The sequence below is a fragment of the Triturus cristatus genome, chromosome 4_1, assembly GCF_964204655.1.
Source record: "Triturus cristatus chromosome 4_1, aTriCri1.1, whole genome shotgun sequence".
Taxonomy (NCBI): Eukaryota; Metazoa; Chordata; class Amphibia; order Caudata; family Salamandridae; genus Triturus; species Triturus cristatus.
The window spans coordinates 308,728,903-308,754,710 of NC_140585.1; the positions used below are offsets into that span (position 1 = coordinate 308,728,903).

The 25,808-nt window shown below is 46.4% G+C and overlaps 2 protein-coding genes across 7 annotated transcripts in view; one reads left to right on the forward strand and one right to left on the reverse strand.

Moving 5' to 3' along the window:
- Positions 1-14,418, reverse strand: part of LRTM2 (leucine rich repeat transmembrane protein 2) — a 69,213-nt gene extending 54,795 nt beyond the window's left edge. The window contains exon 1 of the mRNA XM_085652205.1: positions 14,201-14,418. The gene's annotated coding sequence lies outside the window, so the exon portion shown is untranslated. The remainder of the gene's footprint in view (positions 1-14,200) is intronic.
- The window catches only part of CACNA2D4 (calcium voltage-gated channel auxiliary subunit alpha2delta 4), a 1,002,329-nt gene that overhangs the window by 737,316 nt on the left and 239,205 nt on the right, over positions 1-25,808 (forward strand). The window lies entirely within an intron of this gene.

The window sequence follows — 25,808 nt, forward strand, 5'->3', positions numbered from 1 at the left end:
GCATTTTAATTCTTTCAGTAACTGGCCTTCTGCGTTTCACTGAGGTTGTTGTTCAGCTTAGCTTCTGTCGCGCTATATTTTGAGCAGATTGTATTTTTCGGTGGTTTAAGTGTTTTGTTTTTCTTTTTCTCATGGGTGGTAAATGGTGTGTTCGCAGCCGCTGTGAAGCGCTGTGGCACTGAGGATTCTCGGGTCCTCTGAGGGGGCAGTGTCCCCACTGGCGGGTGGAAGTGTCCCTGACTTGTGTGTTAGGTAGGTCTTGCCATGTATACGTGTTACACAAGTCACATGTATCCTTATGAGTCCCTATTGTGTAAAGTTGTGCATATCTACCAGCACATACGAAGGATACGCTTCCTTACCGACAGTGCAACACTCATGGCTTTCCCGCTAGACTAATCGTGTGATCGTGGTCGAACCCCTTTCCTTCCACGCCCTGAGCTCCCTTGCCATCCGTTCTGGCCAGTTTAAAGTCTGGCTGAACACCGGTGTTGTGAGCTGTGTAAGCACCGGGAGGTATCTGGCGCTAAGCGGCCTGTCCCCAAGCCCTCACAGTGTGCGATTGACACAGCAGGGGCTGCTCGGAGAAAGGCTGGCGCGAGCCTTGTCCATGGTGCTGAAAGGTGCTTCAATCGGTGCCGTGTGTAACGTGCATCAGTGCTGCACTTTCACACACACTTGTAGTACACAAACATGGCTTTGTGTGTACAAGCAGACATGTAGAATTTTACACAGGCCTCACACGTGCACACAGAGGGGAAACCTTAGATATTTAGATGGCTGTATTGTTATCGACATTATTTGGCACTTATATAGCGCACTTATGCATGCTGTGATCCAGTGATGATACCAGATGTTGTCAACAAGCGCACACAGTCTCATAGACTCATACACACATGCACACTGGGAGCCTCTTGCTTACAACACAGACATAGGTCACGTGTGCAAGTGGCCTCTTACATACACAGTCGCATACCAGTAGGGGTAGATTCTTGTACATGTTTCCTATTACCTCTCTCTCTCTCTCTTTCATACACACACAATCCCGAAAGTCCTTTAGATGTAGATTCTGACCGACACCAAGGACCCCCCACACATGCAGAGTACAACAAACGCACACACGCAAATATCACCTTTGAAATGCTCGTAGACATGATATACATCAAATGAGCTTTCTGCTTCACACACTTAGAAACCCTTTTACACACTCTCACAGATGATAGGATGCTGCAGTTTGTGTGCGTGTGACTGCACGGCGAACTCCTGTTGTGAAGCTCCATGCTGGCGACACTCACGGGAGAAACAAGCGCCCAAAGGCCCAGTAAACAATCACCCCGCAGGCTGACAGCACGGACAGCTCCTCTACTGGCAGTGTCGAGCATCGCCCTATCATCACCCTAGCACCACCCTAGCATCACCCTAGCATCACCCCAGAGTGCCCAGGCTCCGGAATTTATTTTATTACCCTCGTCGAATGTGAGCTAACCAGTCTCAGCCTAATGCTACCCTGGGAGCAGGCAGGGGTGTCAGATGGGTACTCAGTGTTCAAGTACCAGAAAGCAATAAAGACACGGATGTTCCCTCCACTGTACGATCGACGCCATCTTTGTAAAGTCATTGACCTCTTTTACAAGATGAGGCTCCAAGACAGACCATTGCCTGGTAAAGCACCAGAAGGATGCTAATGAATGAAGGGATTGTTGAAATCGACACCAACTCCAAAGGCTCTTCCATATCGACCAGGACCCAGCGGGGCACTCAGGCACACTGGAACGGCATGGTGAGCAACAAAACGATGGATTTAGGCCCAGATCTCTGTACTGGGGTGAATGTATGACATTGTTCTGCATTCTGTCCATCAACTGTTGTTTTTGCATTTTTCACCCCGAGTGGGACGGGTATGCTCAGACGTGAGCCCCTTGCTCTCCATGCCACTGGAATCAAGCTATCCTGGCTGAAGAGGGGTGAAACCCTGTTACCGGTCCTAGGATGCTTGTTTCCAGTCCAGGGAGGACCTGGCTTAGCAGTTCGGGCTGGAGTGTTCCCATGAGGCACAGGGTCAAGACTGATTTGCGTATGGCTGGGTTCAAACTGGAACCATGGTGAGCAAAAAAACGATGGATTTAGGCCCAGATCTCTGTACTGGGGTGAATGTATGACATTGTTCTGCATTCCGTCCATCAACTGCTGTTTTTGCATTCAGCCACCCTGGCACTTCTGGATGTGCTACAACTCAAGGGCTGTGTTCAGGGTTGAGGGGATGGCCTCATCTGTAGAGACTTTCAGGGTCTTCTACAGACCCTGCAGTCAGGGTGTGCTTGTAGAAAGGATTGACCGCACAACTCCTGCCTCAAGCAAATTTCTCTGCAGCTGCATCTCCGAACTTCATTTGCAATCTGGCAAGACAGCCCAGGGCCCACCCTTTGCTGTGAGGTCTCTGCGATACCCTGTGCACAGTTGTGATGCAGTTAAACTCTCCCTAGTATGCAGTATCTGTCTGTGGGTGTTCTATTCGTGGGAGGCGGGGTCAAATCTCACCGATTGAACTCATTATTTTCCTATAATTTCAGGCCTCATTTCTCTGAACGGATGTGTACCTATACATTTAAAATGCCCTCAACCATGTGGGCATAGGGCCCAATTTACAGTTTAATAGTTAGCGCACTCTGTCACAATTGCAAAGGAGTACCCTATCCTTCCAACCCTCCGTCCGCCCGCCCTATTTAGAGATGGACAGACCTTAAGTTGTCCATCGATAGAGCCCTCCAATGGTCCAACACAGTTTAACCTCTCACTGTGTGATCACAAGAGTGCCAAGCACCTCTGTCTGTTCCTCTATATTTATTGTAATTGGATTTGGAATTAAAATGTAAACTGCATTTTTTTTCATATAAATAAAGATGCAACAACTGCACATGTACCATTGAATAGTGCTGAATTAGTCTTAAAACTATTCTGAAGGTTTTCTTTTTTTAAATTTTCTCAGCGAATCATGGTAGCCTGTACACTGTAATATGGGAGGGCGCACATGCAAAGCCCTTCCTCTCTTTGGGTAGTGCCAAATCCTCATACAAATGAGGGACGCCCTCTTTACTATGTGCAGGTGCCAAGGGTGCATCTTGTCAATACATCTTGCAGACGGCGCTGCACAAAGGTCCACAGCCCTTCCTGTAATACTAAAAAACTCCTAACGTGCCAAAAGCCAATGGGGACCCCAAATGCACCCCCGGTACAGTTTGATAATATAGGCCTAGTTTTCTTTCTCTGATATTAAAACCATAGTTCAATGAAGGCTCTTTAAACAGTGAAGGAGGATACTAACAAAACCAACCAATGAAACAGGCAGGGTTAAAGTGCTGTGTGCTCATTCAAATGGTTTTTGGAGAGGTTGAATCCAATCTGATGAGGTTTCATGGTAGTTGGTCACTGCTCCTTCCCACCTCCAGTATCTCAATGGGCAAATTGATGATGAAACCAGGTTTTTCTATTGCATCATGATTCATATATGAGTACCATCAGTGCACCACCATTTTGAGTTAGGGCAAGCCTTTGAGCTCACCCTTTTCTCCAATATAGCCATTTTAAAGCTAAGGTTGATACATTGTTTAGTGCTGCATGGCTTCTGCTTTGGTCTCATTTCAGACGTGTCTATAATAGAATCCTAACTGTGTTAAAGTTTTGACATATTCCAGCCGCTCCCTCGAATGTGTCCAACTGTTTTCCTGCACATATGGTACAGTATTCTGGGTTTTCTGGTTCTTAGCTGTATATTATATGGTATTTTGGTTGAATTATCACACATTGTTGAATGCGTTGTTTTGGTGATTGGCCCAGTTAAGCCCTCGGCCAAGTTCTAATAAGTAAGGGGACAGGGTGGTAGAAGCAGAAGTGTGTGGCATCAAGGTCAGCCTGAGGCATTTAGTAAGTATCTTTGGTGCCAGTGGGTCCTTTAATGGGTGTGCATTTGGTATTTTTCACCTGAACGTCTATGGGCAGTCATTGTTTGTATGTTTATTATGACACCTGAAGTGACACCAAATAATGTTGTACTTTATTTGCAGTTTGGCGTGGGAGTTCTGCTGCTCAATAGTATTACTCATATTTAGAAAATACAGCTAAAGTACAGTTATGGTTGCAAATTAAAAACAAAAATCACTGAAATTCACAAGCCAAGGTCAGCTCCACAATCTACAACTCTCACAACATAGTTTGCATACCAAATGCAACGCCTATGACCTCACAATATTTATGCTGCTAACAAAACCATAAAGCACAACGGCATTAAATAACTATGCACACTCAAAACAAAAAATAATACTACAAGCTTAGTTATCTCATCGATAGTGGTAATGTGGTGTGTTTGCTGATTTCCATTTATGAAGTTTGCAGTTGTATCTGTTAAATCATGTGTGAGGTCATACGCTTTGCATTTGGTGTGCAAGTTATAGATTGCACGACTGCTGTAGCTTAAGGATTGGCAAGCTAACCATAACTTGTAAATTTCAGTGTCTTGTGTGTCCCCCCATATGTACCTGGGGCTCAGGGTAGACTCACCCGGCCCCCTTATGCTCTTTTTGTTTTTATTTTGCCAACACGGTGCTCCTGCCCCATTTTAGCTTACAACGCTGCACCAGAAATCTTTCTGTGGTGGCCAGCCAGCCCGAGCATGGGAGCCCGGCTGATACGCAGAAGTATTCACAAATCTGCAATGGACAACAGAAGCAAAATCCCCTTTGTCGAGTTACGCTTCTTTAGTGTTTTTATTGGATTTATAAATCTTCTGCAGATTAGCAAAACTGCTCAGGGTCTGCAAAGCAATGGTCTCTAGAGAGCTCTAATTTTTTAACCCTGAAGGCCCACCCAACACATTATTGTAACACCAGTTTCTTGGAAATTACTGAACAGATATACATCAAACTTAGCAAAGGCATTTTCTCGATAAAGTTCTACTTTCATGCCAAGTTTGGTGTACTTCCATTCAGCTGTTGTTTCCCGAAGAGAAATGCTTAGAATACAACGGGGATTTTTGAATGATCTTTCATTTTGGAAAGTTTTGTGCTGATTCATCAAACGATGTCAAATGTATTAACAAAAGAACAGCTTTTCAATTGAACTCTGCACTACCCATAGCTTTACACTGCTACCAGCAACGGATAGCCTATTTGTCAGCACACCACAGTGTATTTTGACAAGAAATGTTCTACATAGTATGGTGCATGGTACTTGGGACATTAGTAGTTTTGGGGGAGATACATAGAGAAGGCAATACCGATACGTGTAAAGCCGGGTCGGTGGTCTAGCGGACTAATGCGTCCACTGAAGGGGCCTGTGGTCGACCTCATAGTCATAGGATGTAACCCCTATGGGTCCACTCAGCCTGTCATCCTTCTGAGGGAGATAAAATGAATGCCATTGAGTTGGGTGACAACAAACATTTGTTATTCAGCGCCAAGATGCCCTTGGGTGAAGGTGTGCTTTACAAAGAGGAGGAGAGGAGTTGGACTAACGGCTAGGTCGGTCGACCTCGAATCTGGAGAACTGGGTTTGAGTTTCGGCAATGACGCTGAACATCCTGTGATTCTGGTCAAATCACTTACTCTCCCCCTGCCTAACAAAAATGAATGTGTCCTAATGTAACGCAACTGGTGCTATGTAAAGCGCTCTGATACCCAATTCGGTTCAAGTTCGTGCTATATAAAACTCTATGAAGAAAAAGAATACACGTTATACTAAATGGATGTTAAAATAACAGGATATTACGCATTTCTGTTATATATAAGTCTAGGCCTTAGATGTATGTGACCCCTGAAAGGAAACATAGAAGCCAGAAAAGTGTACCTGGTGGGGTTCAGGCTGCGCTCCCCTTCTGTGGCCGTGCTCGGCCAAGGCAGTGCTGATGCCGCTGCTCTACCAAGCTCTCCCCCCGCCCGGGTCTTCTCTCGCTCCTTCTCCAAGGAGCTCTGGTTTAACTAGGAGCCTCGTCCTCCACCCCACTCTCGCTTCCTCGGGGCGGCCAGTCGGGAGGCATCCTGGACGTCCATATGGCGCGCTGGTGTCTCCTGTCATCTCGAATTCCCTCCGCACGCGCTGCTCGCGCGCGGACAGGAGGCCTGATGCGAGGCTGGCGCCCGAGGATGTGTGTGTGTGCGGTGCCCCCGGGGGACGGATGTGTTCTCTAATATGTTCTGCTCACCTCTGTCACGGCGCGCTGGTTGATTTCTTAATATTGTTTTTCACATCCTCCGCCGTCTTGGGGAATCTGTAGGTTCCATTGCAGGCCGCAGCAAGTGTGAATGACTGGGCAGCTTCTACTATGGGAACATGGGTTCCAAGGCCAGGGAGACATGAGCGAGACAGAGCCGAGCCGACGGTCTGACGTGGCTCTAGGAGCCTGTGCAAGAGGCGAGCCCCGGAAGTATTTGGCAAGTAATTCGTGCAATAAACATCATGAAAAATATGATAAAGTCTATTCAAAATTCAAACAACCGTATTTATTTAGCACAGGGAAGCGTTTCACCTTAGTACTGTAGATTTTATTAATGCATTGAGAAAGATTTATTAAAAGTGATAGTTTCGAAAAATGAGCATGGAAACACAATGGCATTAGTTAACAGTCAAGTCACTTGCCATCCATGCCATAAAATTGGCCAACTTCTTTTTTATAAGGTCAGCAACGTTTTAGTCTACTAAATCAAACACAAGAGGTTTTGAACAGCACACATCCTGAGCTCACGTGTCTGAAGGTGCTCTCATATGAGGCGATAAAGAAAAAGGAGGCATGGTTAAGTATATGTTTGCCTAGGGTAACACAATTTGCGAACACGGCAGCGGAGAGTGATCACTAGCTTTCTTGTTGCACATTGGGCAGTTGAGCCCCCAGATGGGTATCTTTTTATCTTCATCTTTACATCCACAGTTAGTACTTTGTCTTCAATTCTCGGTGCAACAGGTTAGGGCATTGTGGCAGCAGTGCTTAATTTGAGCCGGTGGTTTTCAGTGCTCCACACCAGGACTGAATTGTCAACACTGGCTCTTGACAGTCTGCCACAAGGTGGAGTTGTCTGGCTAATTTACAGATGACCACAACAACAGTTAATTAATAATTAAATCTACATTAAAAATGACTATTACACGCCACCCAAGCCATTCTTATAGCTTTGAAGGCCTGAAATAGTCTGAAGTGTCACGCTTGTGAGATTGTGATGGTTAGTAGTTGTGTTAATAATATCATTGCCAGCATAGCAGGAGCATTGTGTGATGAAAGCTTCGGTGGCCTCCTGACGAGAGCCCCAGCACTATGCAAATAAAGAACTGGGTGCCAGGCAGCAGCCACATGAAAACGTGGCTTGTGATGGGTTTGACTGCCCAAGAACACCTTGGGCTGAGCCAGGGTCAGGCATCTGGCTCGAGCCTGGCTTGAGCTTTCAGTGGCTGGCCCACCTCTAAGTCCAGCAAGGAACAGAAGAGAATACACCCTTCTTAATGGAATTCCACTTCGACTTATGGCCCTTCCCTTTACACTTGACTGATACAGTAGAACAGTGCACCTACACATCGGAGGCATATATGACTGTTCCCCCATCCTCCTTAAGTCATTTGCATGCCCTAGACAAATTTAGAAGATACTGGGTGAGACAAAATATCCCTTTTTAGGTCTGAACTGTTAGCACAGCTATCTGCCTGACCTGTTATTACCAGTTCTTTAAAATGTGCAAAGAGTGGGCTTTGGCACCACTGGGAGGGCTCTTACTCTCTCACTTCATGCTATTGGCTTTTAGTTGTATCATTCCTCCTTTCAGGAAGGGCTTCTAATGGAATGCACAAGGAACTATTCTACATTTCAAAAGTGCACCCAATGGTCAAGCTGTTTTTGCTACTTTTTCTCTGGCATTTGCAAAGCCAATAAGGCAAGCTTTAATATCATAAACAGTATTTGTGCGTGCAAAGCATGTGAACTGTATTTGTGAATACCTGGGTTTTCGTGTGCTGGCACCTTAAAGCTAGATTTATTGGCTTTGCCAATGCTTGTTCTCTAAGCATGTTTGTTGCATATGTACTCCAACTCAAGTTCATACTTAATATAGTGGAGTGATGCAAAGGCAATATTTATTTATGCGGGTTCTTAAAGTGTCAACCATGTCCAGAGGGTGTCGGAGCGCTTCACGCAGTTCTAATACTGCCAAGAATATGTCCTAGTGCGAGCGATAGAGGTAAGCAACACAGCAACCACATCTTGGAGTAACTAACAAGAGTTTTCAGCAGGAAGGGAAGCTTCCCAATATAGTCTTCTGCAGTGCCAGAATATTTCCATTGTCTAAGATGAAAGGCACTCTGGGAATCTCCTGTCCTCAAATTACTTTGCGCCATCATCATCAATAAAGAGGCGCCGATCCATGTGGGATCGCGAGTAGACTGCGCATCTGGATTTCTCCGGTTAGGTGAAATAATCAAGAAATATTTCCAACGTCTCATTGGATAGACAACACAGACACTGTTCTGGAGAAACCTAAGCACACACTATATGCTGAAGTGTCTCTTGGCGTTTACATGTCAAATGACGTTAACCTACGACAAACTGGTGCCTCTAACAGTGCCTTATTATCCCATTGGGATTCATCATTCACAGAAAGGTTGGTGCCTCAAACCCCCCTTTAGCCCAACATCACGGAGGGGGCAACCTCGGTTTCAGTGGCCGCAAAAACGATTCAGTGAAATATGCAATATGATGCGCCACATGTGAGTGTGTGTCCTGAACATCGACCCCCAAATATTGATGGGGCACTATATCAAGCATAAAAAATAAATATTGACAGGTAAGTAAGTCTAGATTTCCTAAATCTAAATCCACATATATGTAACTACGTGATAGATATGTCTTCGAGGTACGTAGATGTGGAGTTAGGAACAGTAAGTCTATGCTTCCCAATATGCACTCACCTTTTGATATTATATGCCCCTCAATATTCCATTCTTGATATTCCTGTATTGCGATATTCTGGCGTTCATATTTAATAATACAACCGTACTCGCACACAAAAGGACCGGTTTCACCACAAGCCTAGAGGACTACTTCAACTGTTTGCAGTGGCTGACAAAATTGTGTGATGTCCTAACCATCTATTTTAAACAAAACGCCTTTTATGTACAAACAATGTGCCCATACTCGTAAAACTAGAAAACCTCTAGCAAATCTTGGCATTTCATTGCACTACGACAGATGCTGAGTGAGTCTAAATGATGTGCTTTGTCCCTCCACCATATGTATTGATTGGAATCTCCGATTCGCCAATAACACAGAGAGGAACACAGTCAACAACGCACATTTGGAAGACCCTAAAGTGTACGAACTAACATCTTCCCAGCATATTACCCTCAAGCAAACGGTCAAACAGAGCGTCTCAATCACGTCACGAAGCAATACTTGCAATGCTTTACTTACCTTACTCATGACACCTTGTCACTCCTACTACCCTTGACCAAATTTGGATACAGAAATGACTGGCATTCATTCATTAGTACTCGCCAAGCACACGTGCCACCTGCAATGATACCACTTTCAAAATCATGTGTATCGGTGACCAATGGAATGACCAACCACCTCAAAGAGCATCTAGGAAAAACATATTAGCTGGATACATCTACTTGCATCTACTTCCAATCTACACACGAGGGTGTGACACTAAACTCATCAACACACCAAGAGACCACGCCAAACTGAAAAACTCTTTCTAGACCCACTTACCATCACTTAGGCAATCCACTCAGTGACTGTGAAACTAGTTCCACCAGCTCCCATGAAAATGCATCCAGTTTTCCTTGTTTCTTACCAAGCCAGCTACCTCTGCCCACGACCATGTGCCGCCATTACCTGTAGTGCCTGATCAGCCTTATGACTATGTAGCCTACAACATTCCTAGTGGCAAGATCGCCTTCTGCCTCACCGGACATCATGCTTAACAACACGATGTAGCAGACATGCCTGCATCATACATTTATCTCTGGTGACAAGGCAAATACTGCCATGTATTCACCATGGTGGCATTTAGTGAGCCAACTATAGCTGTCTGCAGCCACACTCTTCACCCCAAGAAACTGCTGGGCCAACCCAAAATGGCCACCTTTACTCAGACCAAACAACATCAACCTAAAAGGGCCGGTCCCATGCACGCAAATATTCTTAATCCAAGATGGTCGTATTCACTATAAGAACACAAATCAAACAATGTTGTAAACTTTGGCAACAACTTATCCTAGTGACCCTGGCTCTGAATATCTATGCTGAATTATAAAATGATGCCCACAATCCAGGCTGAAGACGGTTAAAATCTTGTGCTAGTGGCTTCAGGGATACCCTCCAGTGGCTTTTAAAAGTGTTTAGTCTCTCTGGCTCTTCATTGCTTCCCCTCTCTGCTCGAGGGAGGTAAGTGCTCGCTGCTGCGACTTGCGTGTAACCTTCCGTCATAGGTTTGGGTCCAGGAAGGGCTGACTCAGGCCTTCTTTGGTTGATAAAAGTGGATTGAGTTCGGGCACTTGCTATTCACAGACTAAAAATATTCAAACTTGGCTAGCAAGCATGTCATAAAAGTAGGTTATTATATAGTAAATAGTTTGAGCCGATTTAACAATAATCGTCATGGCCACAGAGTGGGCCAGTTTGATGACAAGATTAGTTGCAATATTTATTCAAAGGTTGCCCTCTGTTGCAATAATCGCTTTGTGTTCTGTAAATTGTGTGTGTGTATGTATGTGTCTGTATATATATAGATAGATAGATAGATAGATAGATAGATAGATAGATAGATAGATAGATATATAGATAGATAGATAGATAGATAGATAGATAGATAGATAGATAGATAGATAGATAGATAGATAGATAGATAGATAGATAGATAGATAGATAGATAGATAGATAGATAGATAGATAGATAGATAGATAGATAGATAGATAGATAGATAGATAGATATTATAATTCATTATCCATAGATTATCTGTTGCTCCCACATCCCTCCCTTCTTTATACTACTTTATATTTTTATTTTTTTCTATTTTTCCAAGGTCCCGGCAGCTGCATACTGCTACTGGGCAACTTGTTTCTTTTTGTTTTTTGCACGCCAGCACAGTTCTTTTGTTAATTAATTTACTGATTGAAAATTGCCGTCTACAAACTATAATTTAAACTTAAAAACAAAACAACGACAAAATGATAGCGGGTGTGTCTTGAGGTGTGTGCAAATGCTGTTACATCTTGATACATGCATATACACTGGTAGCCATCTTGGAACACATTTTTTTCTCCAGAAAATCCCTCTGATATTGGCCTCCAGTGCGTCATGACACGGCGTCAACCTCCTTGGAAAGTGTTTTGTCAATCAAAAAACATTACATCCGTACGAAAAGTGAAAATTATGTGAATTTTTGTTAAACCTTTTTTTTAAATAATAGTAAGTTTTTACAGCAGTACTTTCTGTCACAAGGAAAAAGAGGTCTGCTAGCAATCTCTACGCAGACTTGTGGGGGTGGTGCCATGCGTTTTAGAGTGCAAATGCGTGTCCTTGTGCCGAGGACTGAGGCTGCATTAAGGCCAGGTTAGGCAACTGCCTTATGTCACCACCACAAATGACTACAAAAGCCAGACAGATTGAAAAAAAATAAGCAAAAACTGACGTGAAATGCTTGAATTTAAGTCAGCTGCTGGTTAAATGAAAGCATTTCCAGGCATTACATTGAGAAACAGCCTTTACAACTAGATTTTTACCACGTTGTACCTTTACCACACATTTTTTACCACATATGTTTTTAAAACGCATATGTTTATGCAATGTATGCCTTCACTATGCATTTAAGGTACGTTTCTGGGGTGTGGGAGGTCTCCCCCCCACAAATACATTGTTTATATATAATTATATATATAAACAATGGGTGGTAAAGGTGTACGTTATAAAAGCATATGTGATCTAAAAAAATGCATGGTAAAAAATGCGTGGTCAAGGCATGCAGAGTATTTCCCTGTGTTGTTCCGTCATACAACCATTACATTTTGCTGTTAGGTTATGTTGATTTGTAAAGCCCACTATCTCCCTCGAGGGTATCCTGGCGCTGCCTGGGTCGCCCAAAGTGGTGTATGTATGCCCATATGTGACTCCATTGCTTGCTGTGTCATAGGGACTTTCAGTGCACCACACTGAAGACGCCCAACATGGCTGAATGTGGTCTGGAGGTACTAATGTTTCTGTTCAGAAGAGACGCGGCCTAGCAGTTCAGGCTGGACTACTCCTAAGGGTACAGGTGCTGATTCCCACATGTCAACAGAAGGCTGGCATACAGATTGGCACGCCTGCCGCAGTCCCAGCTACTGGGGTAAGATGGAGAAAAAGAGACCTCAACAGCTGCCCTGGCCCTAATAACCGGCCTGCAGAGGCTCCAGCCCGCCGGGGAAATGCCCAGTGGAAAAAATGGGCAGCCCAGGCCTACTCCCCAATTGCATGATATATCACAGACTGTCCTGTTTATTCGCATTTTCCATAGTATTTGCTGATTAGTTTGAACAAATCCAGTGTCAAATATTCCATTCCACCTGCATGTTTAATTCAGTTGATACCTGTCAGACTAGAACAGGTTCTAGGGGAAGGGGGTGCAAAGTTGGCATAGGTTGGTCTCCTTCTGTGATGGCACAGACAATCTAAATAAATATATATCATGGACCATGCCAAGAGTGGTTACCAGTGTTCAGCTGCATTGAAAGGTTTCCATGCAGCAAGATTCCAACAGACCGACTGGAGTGGTCTCGTTGCTGAAGGATTGGGGCGTTCAAATGTCACAATATCATTTTGCCGAAAATCCTTCTTCTGAAGCCGCTGGTGTCTGCCTGCACTGCCTCTAATGACCTCATTCATATCGGTGCTCATCCCTAGATCGCGGCTGTCACCCCCGCTGGGTCTCTTTACTCAAGCTGCTCATTAACCAACTCTACCTGACTTGGCCTCGTCCAAGCGAGGGAGGAGGGGGGCTCTGCACCCGAGTGCACAGTAACCGCTCCCTAAGGCTTTGGGGAGGGGGCGGCGGTTCCGAGGCTGCAGGGATTTGGTGAGTTGTTTTTTTTTTCAGAGGAGGGAGTTCGGCTCCTCTTTACGCCACTATTGGTTGTGTTTATTTAAATAAGTGTGCCTGACAGTCCACTGCTTGGCTGCTGTATAGTCGCTGCACCCTAATGGCCGCTAGAGTCATTTCATTTGCAGGCATCTGAGTGGGTAAGTGTGCCGGTGACTGTATAATGTTCGGTCCAATCGTATCCAGACGGAGCCTCTCGCGCCAGCCAGTGTTTCATCATAGGTACGTACAAGTGTACAATGTGACGAGGATTTGTGCTGCCGAGCGCCACCGGCAGGGGGCAGCAGATTGTCCCCAGAAGCATCAAATATGTTCCCACTGAAGAAGGAAGGGCAGCAACATGTCCTTTCACCTGGAGCGCCCAAACACCCTCCCTCGCCATATACGTTCAACGGGCTTACACGGTGGGTGGGGCGCCCTCGGCTCCTGACAGCGGCTGCACCAGGGCGGCACGTCGGATTCCTCGAGGGTGGCAGAGAGTGCCTGTCAGCGGTGCCCTCTAGCCTGGCACGTCTCCTGCCGCCTGGTTTCACCTGCTGCCTCTGATCGCCTCGCCCAGGCTCCTCCATCAGTGTCATGGACGCTCAGAACGGGAGGGGGCTGGCACCTCATTTCTAACAATGATATAACACCATTAATGGAATGCGCGCCAGAAAGTGGCCCGCAGCTCAGCCACCGAGTGTGAGGTGTTTGAGGTTAGAGGCGGATCTGGTCCCCGGGCAGCGGAGCGCTGCACACTGCTCAAGGGTAGGCGGCTAGGCGCTAGGGGTGGATTACATGCAACGAGGCGCCTAGCAGCAACATTGGCGATCTTTACTTAAACAACATGTGTTATCGTGCCCCCAAGCCCAGGGCACTCATTCAATCGACTCTACGAGGATGACAATCTGAGGCAATTCGAACAGATGGCCTGCAAGTCACGCACATAGATCGCTGCTTTTAGCGCATAAACCCACCGAGAGGTCTTAGTTATCAAGAGTAGTGCATCTATAATGAAGGGTCGAGGGGGCATTGGAAAATAACCCACCCTTTCAGCGGGGTAGGGAGCAGGGATGGGGGGGAGGGCGCCAGTCCCCAGGTATAACTTACTGTTCTCCCAGGAGCGGGCTGCTCTCTGTCCAGCTCTTGGGTCGCCCTCCGGCAGCCTCGCCCGAGGCTCAGGTCAGACAGACGGCAGCGGGGCAGGTCTTAGCCTCCCACCCTCTGCCACCCCGGGAGCCTGGGCTTCAAGCCCTCCCGGCAGGGGGCAGGCGCGATCCGAGGCGGCGGGAGGTGGAAGGCAGGTGCGAGAGACTACCATCCTCCGAGTGCAGGCGGCAGTGAGGAGGGGAGGGGAGGAGAGACGAGCACGAGCTGCGGAGTGACAGCTGGGCATGTCTGTGCGGTGACAGCAGCAGCGCCCTCCGCGCAGGGGGCGGGTGGGTGGTGGCGCCCGTGCCCAGCACCTAGTAGACCCCTCCACGGACACCCGCGACCAAGGAATCACTTGTTGTCAAAAAAGTAGGAGGGTGAAATGTTAGGCACAAGAAAAAAAAATACATCTGAAAAAACCCATAAAACAGCAAGACAGCAGCCTGAGGGGATTCCTTTATTCGAGCAGCCCATCGATCTGGGGGCTGGATTTCATGATCACGGCCATCTCTCCCACGGGAGGGGAGGGGAGGGGGTGTGTGGCATCCGGGTGAGGGGCTGCGCCGAGCCCAACAGCCCTCCCGCTTCCAGCGCCCCCGTGCGGCGGGGAACGCTCACCGAATGGAGAGGTGGGGAGTGGGTGGGACGCTGGAGGGAAACCTCCCTAGCCACCCGCCCCTCTCCCGTGGAATCAACAATGAAAACATTAAACGTGAAATGATATACTCAGCCTCGCGCGGGCACGGCTTTCTGTCGGCTGTTCAGGCATTTTCAAAGATGGGTTTTGCAGCTCTGTTGCTCTGCGGACTAGGTTAATGGCTCGGGAATCTGTACATTAGAATGTAATCACTTTCAAGGAATTTGTTGGCGGCATTGTCAGTACCTGGAGGCACTCGCACATACCCACCTCCAGCCCTCCCACCCCGGCAGAGAGCTTGCCAGGTTAATGCATCTGCTCACACATTTGTGTATTACCGACAGGGGCAGTTCAGCATTTACGGGGTCCCTCAAGGCTCAGTTCTGGATCTACCCCTGTTATCTTGTTATACAACCTTGGTTTCCGTCATCTCTTCTTTTGGGTTTTTACACCAGATCTGTGCCAATGACACGCATCTTTCCCTTCCCAGCTTTCTCACACCCCACATCCAGGCACGTTCATCAATTTCTATAACAACACCACGCCGCGGGGCGGCCCTTCATTAAGTCACTCACCTTCTACTTCTCTTCACCTCCTCTTTCCACCTCAATGTACTTCCCTCCAGACACCTTGGCTTTCACCATCTCTGCCAGACACCCAGGCCCGGACTGGCTCTCACGGGCACCGGGCATTTCCCTGGGAGGCCACATTTGCTGCTGGCAGCTGATGTTCATGATGGCCACCTCCAGGCCTCCACTCTCTCCCCAGCCTGGGTAGGGGCTCTCACTGCAAGCAAAGTCACTCGGAATCCCGCAATTTAAGCATTTAAAAAACCCTGCTGCAAATTGGCAAGAACAATTGTGAACTCTATTGTGGCTTACTTAATTGCATTTTAAAATAACATTTGGGCACCTCCTGCAGAGCCCTGTGTGTACCCAGAAAGCTGGGGGCTATAATAACATCAATACAATTCTGATGGTCAATGGTGGAGAGACCTGTGTGCACTTTCGTCACAGCGTTGACTCCTCATCCGATAGGGTTAATGCGCCTGCTGCAAGGTACAGTGTGTAACAGGCACCATCTAAAGCGCTATATAAAGGCAATGACGATACAATACAATACACTACACACCCACTACAGCAGGGGACCAGGTTCTTAACATTCATAGGGCCCACCCTTGCATCCCTAAGGCATTGATGGACTCAGTGACCCTCAGCGGGGTGGACTACTGCAGCCCCACTTCTCATTACTGTCCCCAGGGTGGCTGGTAGCCTACCAAGAAAGGGTCCTTTACAACTTGAAGTCACATCCCGAATCCCCTTGGGATCTCTTAATACAATGCATCCCTAGATCCGCCACTCAGCGCCTTCTAACCTCGCCCAAACCGCCAGGCGCAGTCTCCAGAATCCGGTCCTTTAACTGCTGGGACCACCCCACTGGAACTCCCGTCCTGCTGCTATGAGATCTGGGCCGCTCTCCAAGAACTCCAGAGGGCTTTAAAGGACCCCCTCCTGAACTCCAGGCTAACAAGGGTCAACATCCTGACTTGCTCTTCAGCTACACCTGAAACGCGTGTTTGTACATGTCCCTGTGATGTGTAATGTGCTTCCTCGTCTGGCCTGTTAATGACTCACAGCCGCTATCTTATTCCCTTCCGGGTTCATCCACGTTGGTCTGATTATGCCACCAATCAGATGCGATGCCTAGTGTGCAGAAAAAAGCATTTCTGCTCAACATGTTCACCGCTGGAAATATAGAAGGGGCGTGCTACGCCCACAGAGAATCAAGAAGGCTGGAAGCTGGTTCCGAACTTTCCGGCTGCAGCTTGTGAATGTTACAGAGGGTGCACGGGGAAGCACAGACCGTTTCTACAGACCACAGTATTGACACATTTGTTCCACCAGCGCCTGCAGTTTTCCATCACTTGTATAGTAGGCTGTAGGATTCCATTATGTTTTGGTGTAGTGACATTGTAAGAATGGAGTATAGCTTTAGAAATGAACCAACCAGCAAGAGGTGGCTGGATCCATCACACCTCCTTGCATTGCTGAAAGAGGGCCAGGACCGCTTTGTCGCAGGCCTCAAGCAAGGCAGGTCCACTCGGATCTACGCAGATGCATCTTCAGCGGAGGTCTCGTGAAGGAGCGGATGCCAAGACCGCTCTATGTAGACCTGGTCTCATTCCTCAGTGTGTGCCAGTGACTGAAGCCGATGCAGTCCATTCTCTCTGGCATTTTGGCACTTTGACAGTTTCTGTGGGTAGTTTGTTACTTAAGACTAAGATCAGTTGGTATTCCTTCTTTAGGGAGCCTCTTTACCTCATAACTAGGACAAGCAGTACCAGGTCGTGTGGCAGTCGGGTGCTCACAGCCATGCAGGTAGATGGAATATATTCAAATACTAAAGAGAAAGGCTGGTGGCCTTTGATTGGATGAGGAAACCCGTGAATCGATTAGCTGGGTCTTGGTTGGCTGAGGCGCACCAATGACGATGCTGACTCTCTTCTGAGTGGCGACCTGCCTGCCTATCTGAGTGAGCTGTCCTCGGGCCTCTGGCCAGCTGAGCGGATCAGTGAGTGTGAGTTTCACTGAGTTTGCCTGTAAACAGTAGAGGTGGAGGAGTCCCTGAAAGCCCGAGCCAGGCTTCAGCCAGACGCCGGGCTCTGGCTCAGCTCGATGTCCTCTAGGTCCCTCGCGCCCAAAACGAGCCCAGCTTTAACGTGGCTCCTGTCTCCACACTGTAACCTAATGCACCAAGAATTAAAGAATGAACATTAACCTTTGATGTAAAACCGGAGATGGAAAAAGATACCCATCCAGGGGCGTAACTTGGTCAGTAAGATGGGGGCTGGGGGTCAGCTTCAGATTCTCCAACAATCAGGCTGGCATATAATGTTAACAAACATTTAATTATACAACAAGCAGGGTGCATGAGAGGGGCCTAAGGGGCAGTGGAAAGGGAGGGAATGCGGATTGGTAGGAGTACGAAGAGAGAAAACACAATATTTATTAAAATAGCCAATATTTTAAGAAGTTGCAAAACGGAGAGGGAGAGTGTGTGTGCCTTTTTGTTTGTGCGCATGTAATCTTCCCAGGTGAAATTGTAATTGTAATCGGATTTATAAAGCGCAGCTACTGCCCGAAGGCGTCTTGGCGCTATCGAGACTGTCATTTCAAAATACCCGACTGAAAGCACTTGTACTCAACTATTTATCATAAAAGACATTTATTAGGGGGTGTAACACCCCAAACACCCCCCTTAAGTTACAACCCTGCACCCATCAAGTGGCTGAACAGTACAATGTGAAATCTGTAAACCCAGGCATTTTCCCTGCTTCCTCGCTGCACTGAACTGTGTGACCGTACGCAAATATTTGAGCAAATATTTTACTTCACTCTGCTTCCTTTCTTCCTTACTGCATTTGAGAGCACTTTGGAATATGTGAGTTCAGGGTAAGAGCTTTACAAGTACCTCTCTTGTGTCTGATTTAAATAACTATGATGTTGTTCCAAGTAAGAATCCAGGCAATGTACATGGTGCACGTGACAACGGACTTTCATCTTAATTCACTAATGGCAAGGTGGAGGTGGGGGGGGGGGGATGGGGGAATGAATATTTTTAAGTTCCCAATAAAAACTGTCACTTTTAATAAATGCCGCTCAGTGTAGTGATATCATCTGATGTACTAAGTTAAAACGCTTCTTAATGCTAAAGAAATGCACCTTTTTAAATTTTGAAGGGTCGTTATCATATTTCTATATGGGGTTTGTTGCACAGTTTATGTGTCAAATATTTCGAGGTCTCAGCTCGTGCCCGGGCTCTTAGAGTCCAGCCAGACCTGCCCGACTCTGGCTCGGCTCTCCCTGTTAATTTGTTGGCTCACCCACTTCTAGGAATCACCTTCCGTGGGTCCATCTGCTGTGGTCCAAAGGAGTGGTGGAAGAGGAGAAGGAAGCATGCGGTCAGGTGCGGCCCAGGTTAGCTGTCCTTTGTCCTGATTCCGGAGGTGCCATAATTGACTAAATCTCACTTGACCCCACCTGGCAAGGGCCTGGATACCCTAACGGGTGATTAGCCATGTTTTATAAGTCCTGACTGATTGATTGATCAATCCCTGTCATGCCCTACCAGCGGATATATGGGTTGGTGGGAACATTATCGTCCCAATTCACAAAGGGTCTCCGCACTCATGGCAGGGGGCCCGCACTTGTGACGGGACCTCTGAATTGCAGTTTCTCATTGAGGAGGTCCCGCCACAAGTAAGGGCCCCCCGCCATGACCACAGGGCCTCCACCACTAGTGCGGAGGCCCGTTGTGAATCGTGCCCTCTGTCTTTAACAGTGGCGGCAGGCACGGACCACTGGCGGTGGAGCGGGCGAGGGGATTACCGGGGAGAATTAAATTTTTAAAAACAAAAATTCACCTTATCGCCACTGCTTTGGAACTCAGGAAACAGGAAGCAACCAGGCTCCTCTGACCAATCACAACGTTGCAATGCAGCACTGCGATTGGTAAGCACCCTGGGTCACTGACTAATCACAGTGCTGCAATGCAGCGTTGTGATTGGTCTGAGCATCGAACCACGAAGAACAGGGAACCTGAATATGTTGTCGCGCAGGCTGTAATGCAGCCTGCGTGGAGAAACAGGGAAAGTGCGCATGACTGTTTGGCCAGCTCGAGAGGGCTTGCCAAACAGTCATGCACTTAGGAGTGGGCAAACCACTCCTCTCCTGCCCTGCTCCAAAAGCAGAGCAGCTCTGCCCGCCCGTCCGCAGTAACAAATAAAATGACAATAACGTTTAGTTATTATCATTTTATTTTCCTTTAGTTACACTGCTTAAAAGCAGTAGGGTGACGCTCCTCCGCCATAGCGGAAGCCGCCACTGGTCTTTAAGCAAATTACTTACACTCTGTTTTCTCTGGACTTGGGGGCTTCAGCTTTGCTCTCTGCATCTGTCCCAAGAAAATCCAGAAGGCGGGATATTCCTCCTTAGTGTCCTGCCTTGAAGCTATGCTCTTTAGGACAGACCATTGGGTGTCACTGGTGTTCCTCTCGCTTCTACTCCATGGCATGGCTCTCTATACCTTAGTACAGTGACTCCTTCCCAATCCAAAATGGCACTACCACTTTATTTCATTTTTGAATGCGAATCCAGCATGGCCTCTTTTGATTTCCTGGTCACTTTAGGAAGCTGTCCTATAATAAATAATAAAACCCATTAGATGGGCGTCACTTGCTTGAAGAGCATTTTTCCCTGCTCTTCTGTTTGCAGCTCTTTAGGTAGGTGGAGCCCGGGTGCCTGCGATGGGCCTTCTTCAGTATGAATGAAGCAGGCAGGACACTTTCTGCATCTCGTCCCCTTCCCCTGGCACTTCATCTGCTTTAACTGGTCTTTCTGAGTGATGCCAAATACTAGCCTTATTCTTTAATTACATTTGTAGAGTGAAAATATGGTAACTGGGGTTACCCTAATATCTAAATAATAGTAAAATATCTAAAGTATGTCATTTGATTCAGTATCCTTGTCCATAACTTCATATCAACATGGGGCCAGATCTCCTCAGCTGCCATCATCATAGATGAAGTAATTCTATGAAAGGATTACATGCCACATGTTAAGTACACATGGCTACAGTGTTATGTTAAGGCTTGGACATAGATGTTGGCCCTTCGCCTCTTTTTACAGAGTCTCTTAGTAAAGGGCGACTGTCCTCGGCATAACAACGGGTATCGAGAGGATGCCCTCTGGAAACCAGTGCCAGGATGGAGGAGCCGAACGCCCAAAGGCACATAAAGCTTTCAAAGCGCTCAGTTCCGGCCAGTTTCTTGGCTTTTCTTGCTAGGGTGGGTCTTTGGTTCTGGGTAAGACTAGGACTGGAGCAGACCTGGAGCTGGCAGGATGCAGCAGAGCAAAGATTCAAAAAGCACGAGGAAACGAATGAGATGCGACGCACTAGTACAATGACCTTAGTCCCTCTGTACTGGTGGAACAGGCAGGAAGTGCTGGTCTTAGAACAGGAACCATCTACCGGAAAGGGGATGACCCCAGAACAGGAAGCACGTGACAGGAAGGAGAAAACCTTACAACTGGATACATTAAAATAGTGTCCTTGTTTGGTGGCCATCTTGGAATTGTTCACAGTAATCTAATTGTGACATTTTTCAGAAATATTATGCAATACTTGTCCTGCCCATACCGGAATCATTAGGAAGTCGGCTTCCTGCCTTCCTCCAGTTAGCTTCCACTGTGAGTAGCAGCCTGGCCTGTCTGGTCGCCAGAGCTGCACTAAAAAGGTGCAGGGAGTGTCATTTCCCAACAGTGCACATCTCTGAGGCTTGGTCAGCAGGCCTCAGATTCAGCAAAAACCATGACCCAAAGTCTACAAAGACATCAGAAAACGGAGGAAAGCATAGGACGCGGGAGAGATTCAACACTGCATATGATGTCGTTCTGAATTGGATAAAAACTCAGAACACCTTCTTGTTAAACAAAATGGAACTGCCCAAGAGGGATCTGGACATTTATATCTCACACATCCCTTTGCAGTGGTCCAGCCAGGCGAGCTAGCTTTGTAGTTGGTGATACAATGGAAGCGGTGTCTCCTCACACTGTAATGGTGCCTGCTCGTGCTGGGCATGGGCGAAGAGCCAGAGATGTAGCCTCCAACATAGATAGACCAATACAAGTATTGATCAGTAGAAACGTTTGATATTACCCGAGCAAACTTTAAGCAGGTGCTTTGTCACTGATTAACTACTTAGATCTCATGGGCAATATGGGGCAGAGTTCGGAAAAAATGTAAACCCTCGAACGACCATGAAAATGATTGTCATGGAACAAGAATATGTGATATGTTCGTTAGAAGCCAGCTCTAAACTATGAAGCAAGTTTGTTAACAATGTTTCTTCCAATTCTTCCCCAAATCACTGGATCAGAACGTAAATATGTCCGAATGGGCTGCCGGAAATGGTATTACGGGCCTAGCTCCTTCCGCCACATCTTGTAGACCACTTTTTGTTTTTTTTATAACAAACTTTATTACATTTTTTTCATTAGAAAGAGCAATGGATTACAAATTGCATTAATCACATTTAGTACATATATGGCAGTGGAGACATCGCAAGCATCTTGCGCCAACCTGTAAGTAGTGTAGCACATTTGTCCATACATTCTTAAAATGTATCAGGTCGGCCTGAAAGGCAACCAATCACGCACATAGCTAAGCACTAAGTAACCATCCTTCAAGACACTTTACCCACGGGGAGCGGTGCCCACCCAATATCCCCCATCTTGTAGACCACTTAATAACGGGGAATATAAATGGGACAGAAGAGACAGCATGGCAATAGCTGCATAAACCTGCGAAGCTTTAACACTGGCTGATAGGATTAAAGTATAATATCAAAAGGCAGATTATTCCGCAGCCAGCTGACATTGATAGGCTTCCACTAGAAAGGGCGGGGCTTATGATGCCTGCTTGAAATCACAATGTCCATAGAAGCGCAGTCTGTCACTGTGCGCTTAAGCGAACTTGCAAGGCCTTCCTTTCATGAAAGAACAGTGGAGCACCAGATGCATTTATTACCAAACTAGGAACGGCCTTGTAATAGGATCAGAGAAAGCGGCCAACCATACTCGTGTACCAAGACTGCTTCATTGCATTCCATAGTATTCCAAAATGACATCTGAAAGCTTCGCTCCAACCTACAAAATGCAGAAACTCTGCTCTTGTGCTGGTATTCAGGCAGCTGCATATATGAACATGTGCATGCCTATGTTATTTCTATAGAAAGAACCTTACCGGAGTGTTGTACAGGGTCAAAGGCAAGCATAGAGTTGATGAGTGATAGCAAAGGTAGCTGGGCTGTGAATGGTTAATTCATTGTGTTGTAGTGTTCGTTGAGTTGGCCACTCTTAAGCTCTTTCATAAATTGGAGCATTATTGAGGAGATCCTGATGAATACAGAATGTTGTTCGAGCTCCTGGCGGCATAGATGGAAAAGGCCCTATGCCTTGTTTTTGCTTTTTAACACTTCTTAAGTCTTTTGGGGCCTGATGGTGTCTTGGCTGCGACTGTGCAGAGACCCGCCATAGATGGTGCCCTTGGCTGTAAGATAAGTAGAGGTGATGTGGTGGCTTTCTGAATGATGTAGCTTGTTGTGGAAGATGATGCTGGCTTGCAAGGAGAGCCAATGCAGTTCCATCAGGATGGGGGTGATGCAATCATACTTCTTCAGGCCTTGGATAAAACAAGCCTCGATGTCTAGGATGCCTTTATGGGGTGCCATTGCAGAGTCTGGTAGGCCATGGAGCAGGGTGTTACCATCATTCAGATGCAAGAGTATGAGGGCTTAACAGCAGTTCTAAAGTCATTTTATGGAAGAAATGTTTTTGCTTTCTTTAGAAGAGAGAGCTAGTACCAGGTTGTCTTTGCTGTTTTTGCAATGTGATCCTTGGGGGGGGGAGGGGGGCGTGACTCCAAGCAGCTCGGTATTTGTTGAAAGGTGGGGTTTGAAACGGTCAGGGTTCATGTCTTTGAGCCACGTTTGTACTGTTTCTTGATTGTTGTTCTTGGCTACTCACATGAATTGTATTTTGGTTGGGTTCAGCTTCAGGTAGTCTCTGGACATCCAGGTCTGGATAATGTGCAGGCAGTGTCTGAAGCACTGAATGTCTGCAGCAGAGAAGACTTTGAAGTCGAGCTGCGTATCATTAACATACTGGTGAATCGTGATTCTGTTATCTGTGAGTAGAGCACCAAACGGCTCCAGGTAAAGGCTGAAGATGACAGGAGACACCATGGACCCCAGGTGATTGTAATCTTGTGTGACTTGGAGGTGAAGAATCTAGAGGGCACATTTAACAAAAGCCCTACCAACAACAGCCGCTTGACCCCTGTTTTTCATTTGCACGGGTGATACATTTTCATGGCGAACTCGGAGTCTATGGATAACGTTTTAGCACGAATGGCATAATTACAGGAAGTGGTGCAATGGCCTAAATGTGGGAATTTCACATAACAAGTGTTTCGCGAAATTCCCAACATTAGAGGAATTACGCTGGCATAATTTAAATTCCACCCTGGTCTAGTCACGTTGAGCATTATTGTATTTGATGCATACTTCTAGCCGTGGCTTTTGGACCAGCAGCACTTTACATGCTGGAGTTTTTGAGCTCCTACTTAGAATTTTGAAGGTGGAACTACAAGTCCCAGTATGCAGTTCCAGTGGAGGAAAAAAGTCAGTGCTGGCCAAGGTGTGACACGCACGGGAGGCTCCTGGTAGCTGTAGTCGGTACCCTCCTTTCCAGGGCACAAGTCCTAAAAAAAGAAGTGGGGGGACGCTGTCACCGGAAGTGACGTCACAACAGGAATCTCATGAAAAGAAGTGGGGGGACGCTGTCACCGGAAGTGACGTCACAACAGGAATCTCATGAAAAGAAGTGGGGGGGACGCTGTCACCGGAAGTGACGTCACAACTGGAATCTCATGAGTATTCATATGCCTTTAGATGACGGGGCATTTCACAGCACTGCTACCCCTGGTCTGTTCCTCGATGTCCTTTGCAACCCCCCCCCTCCCCCCACTCCCCCGAGGGGGTGCCCCAGTTGCACAACGAAGTGCTCAAAAGTGCACAAGAATCGATACAGAAGGACACACATTCCAAGCGTTAACCGCCAACGCCTGCTCGCTCCGCCTCCCAATCACTCCAGCCTGCACACACCACCGGTGCCTCTTAAAGTCTCCAATTACAAATATTAGCATATCTTTGGCAATTTACGGGAAACTTCCCTCCCACCCAGGCTCTCTGCTCACACAATGCTGTCCAGCTTTTGGGCAGGGGGGACGGCGTCCACCCGGAAAAACCTGGTAAAATAAGTGGGGGGACGCCGTCCACCCGCGTGGTACCCCGACTCGAGCCCTGCTCCTTTCTTCTTCCACAACCATGGCTCATGCTCATTCTCTTTCGACTCCTCTTGGGGCTCCCTCTCCTTACTTTCCTATATTTTGTTTTCCTAGAAGGAGTTCATACTGGTTATATCCTTTGTGATCCCCCCCTCTTATCCTCTGAGTCCACCTTCCACAAAAGAGGGGAGGTCTGGGTCACCCTGGATTGAAACTCCTTATTTAGACATTTAATTTTTTCGCATAATTTTTTACACAATTAAGACTTGTTACCTACAAACTCAACTGTTGTGCAACCACATTTAAACCAGGAAAAGGCAGAAAGGGCTTGGTGTAATACACATACCCTGTGGCGGTAGAGAGCACATGCGCATCGGAAGCAACGTCAAACTTACGGATAATTATAGATGCGGCTGATGGCACAGCATGTCATCGCGACATCTAAAAGGTAAATTTAAGTGTTTTATCACTCTCCAGACCGTACTAACTAACCCTAAAACTATCACCACCTCAATTGTTTTTTTAAACTAGAGTTCATTTTGTGAACTAATTAAAAAAAAAAATTATATTTCTTATTTTTGTTACTAAAAGTTATTTCAGGAAATTATTATTACTAACCTAACATTACCTTTAACACTGACTTTGATTTAATTACATTAATTTTAATCATGTATCTTTTTGAGACAGCTACTCCTAACCCTAAAAAAGTATCTTAATTGAATGTAATTCAATTTATTGGAAATAATTAATTATCCTTAGCCTAATAATACTACTACCCATAACCTTTGATTCATAGTACATGTATTTTATTTAAATAAGAATCCTTTACCTTGCCCTTATAATAATCCTATCTTTACCTTTGAATAATATGCTTTAAATTAATTTCATGTGAATCAAATCATTTTAGTTAATCTAATTTTAATTACTCCACTAGCGCTTAATAAATGTATATTTAATTAAACAACGTAAGTCATTCTTACCTTCTTTATTTTTCTACATACAACTAAATTCTTCTTTACCCTG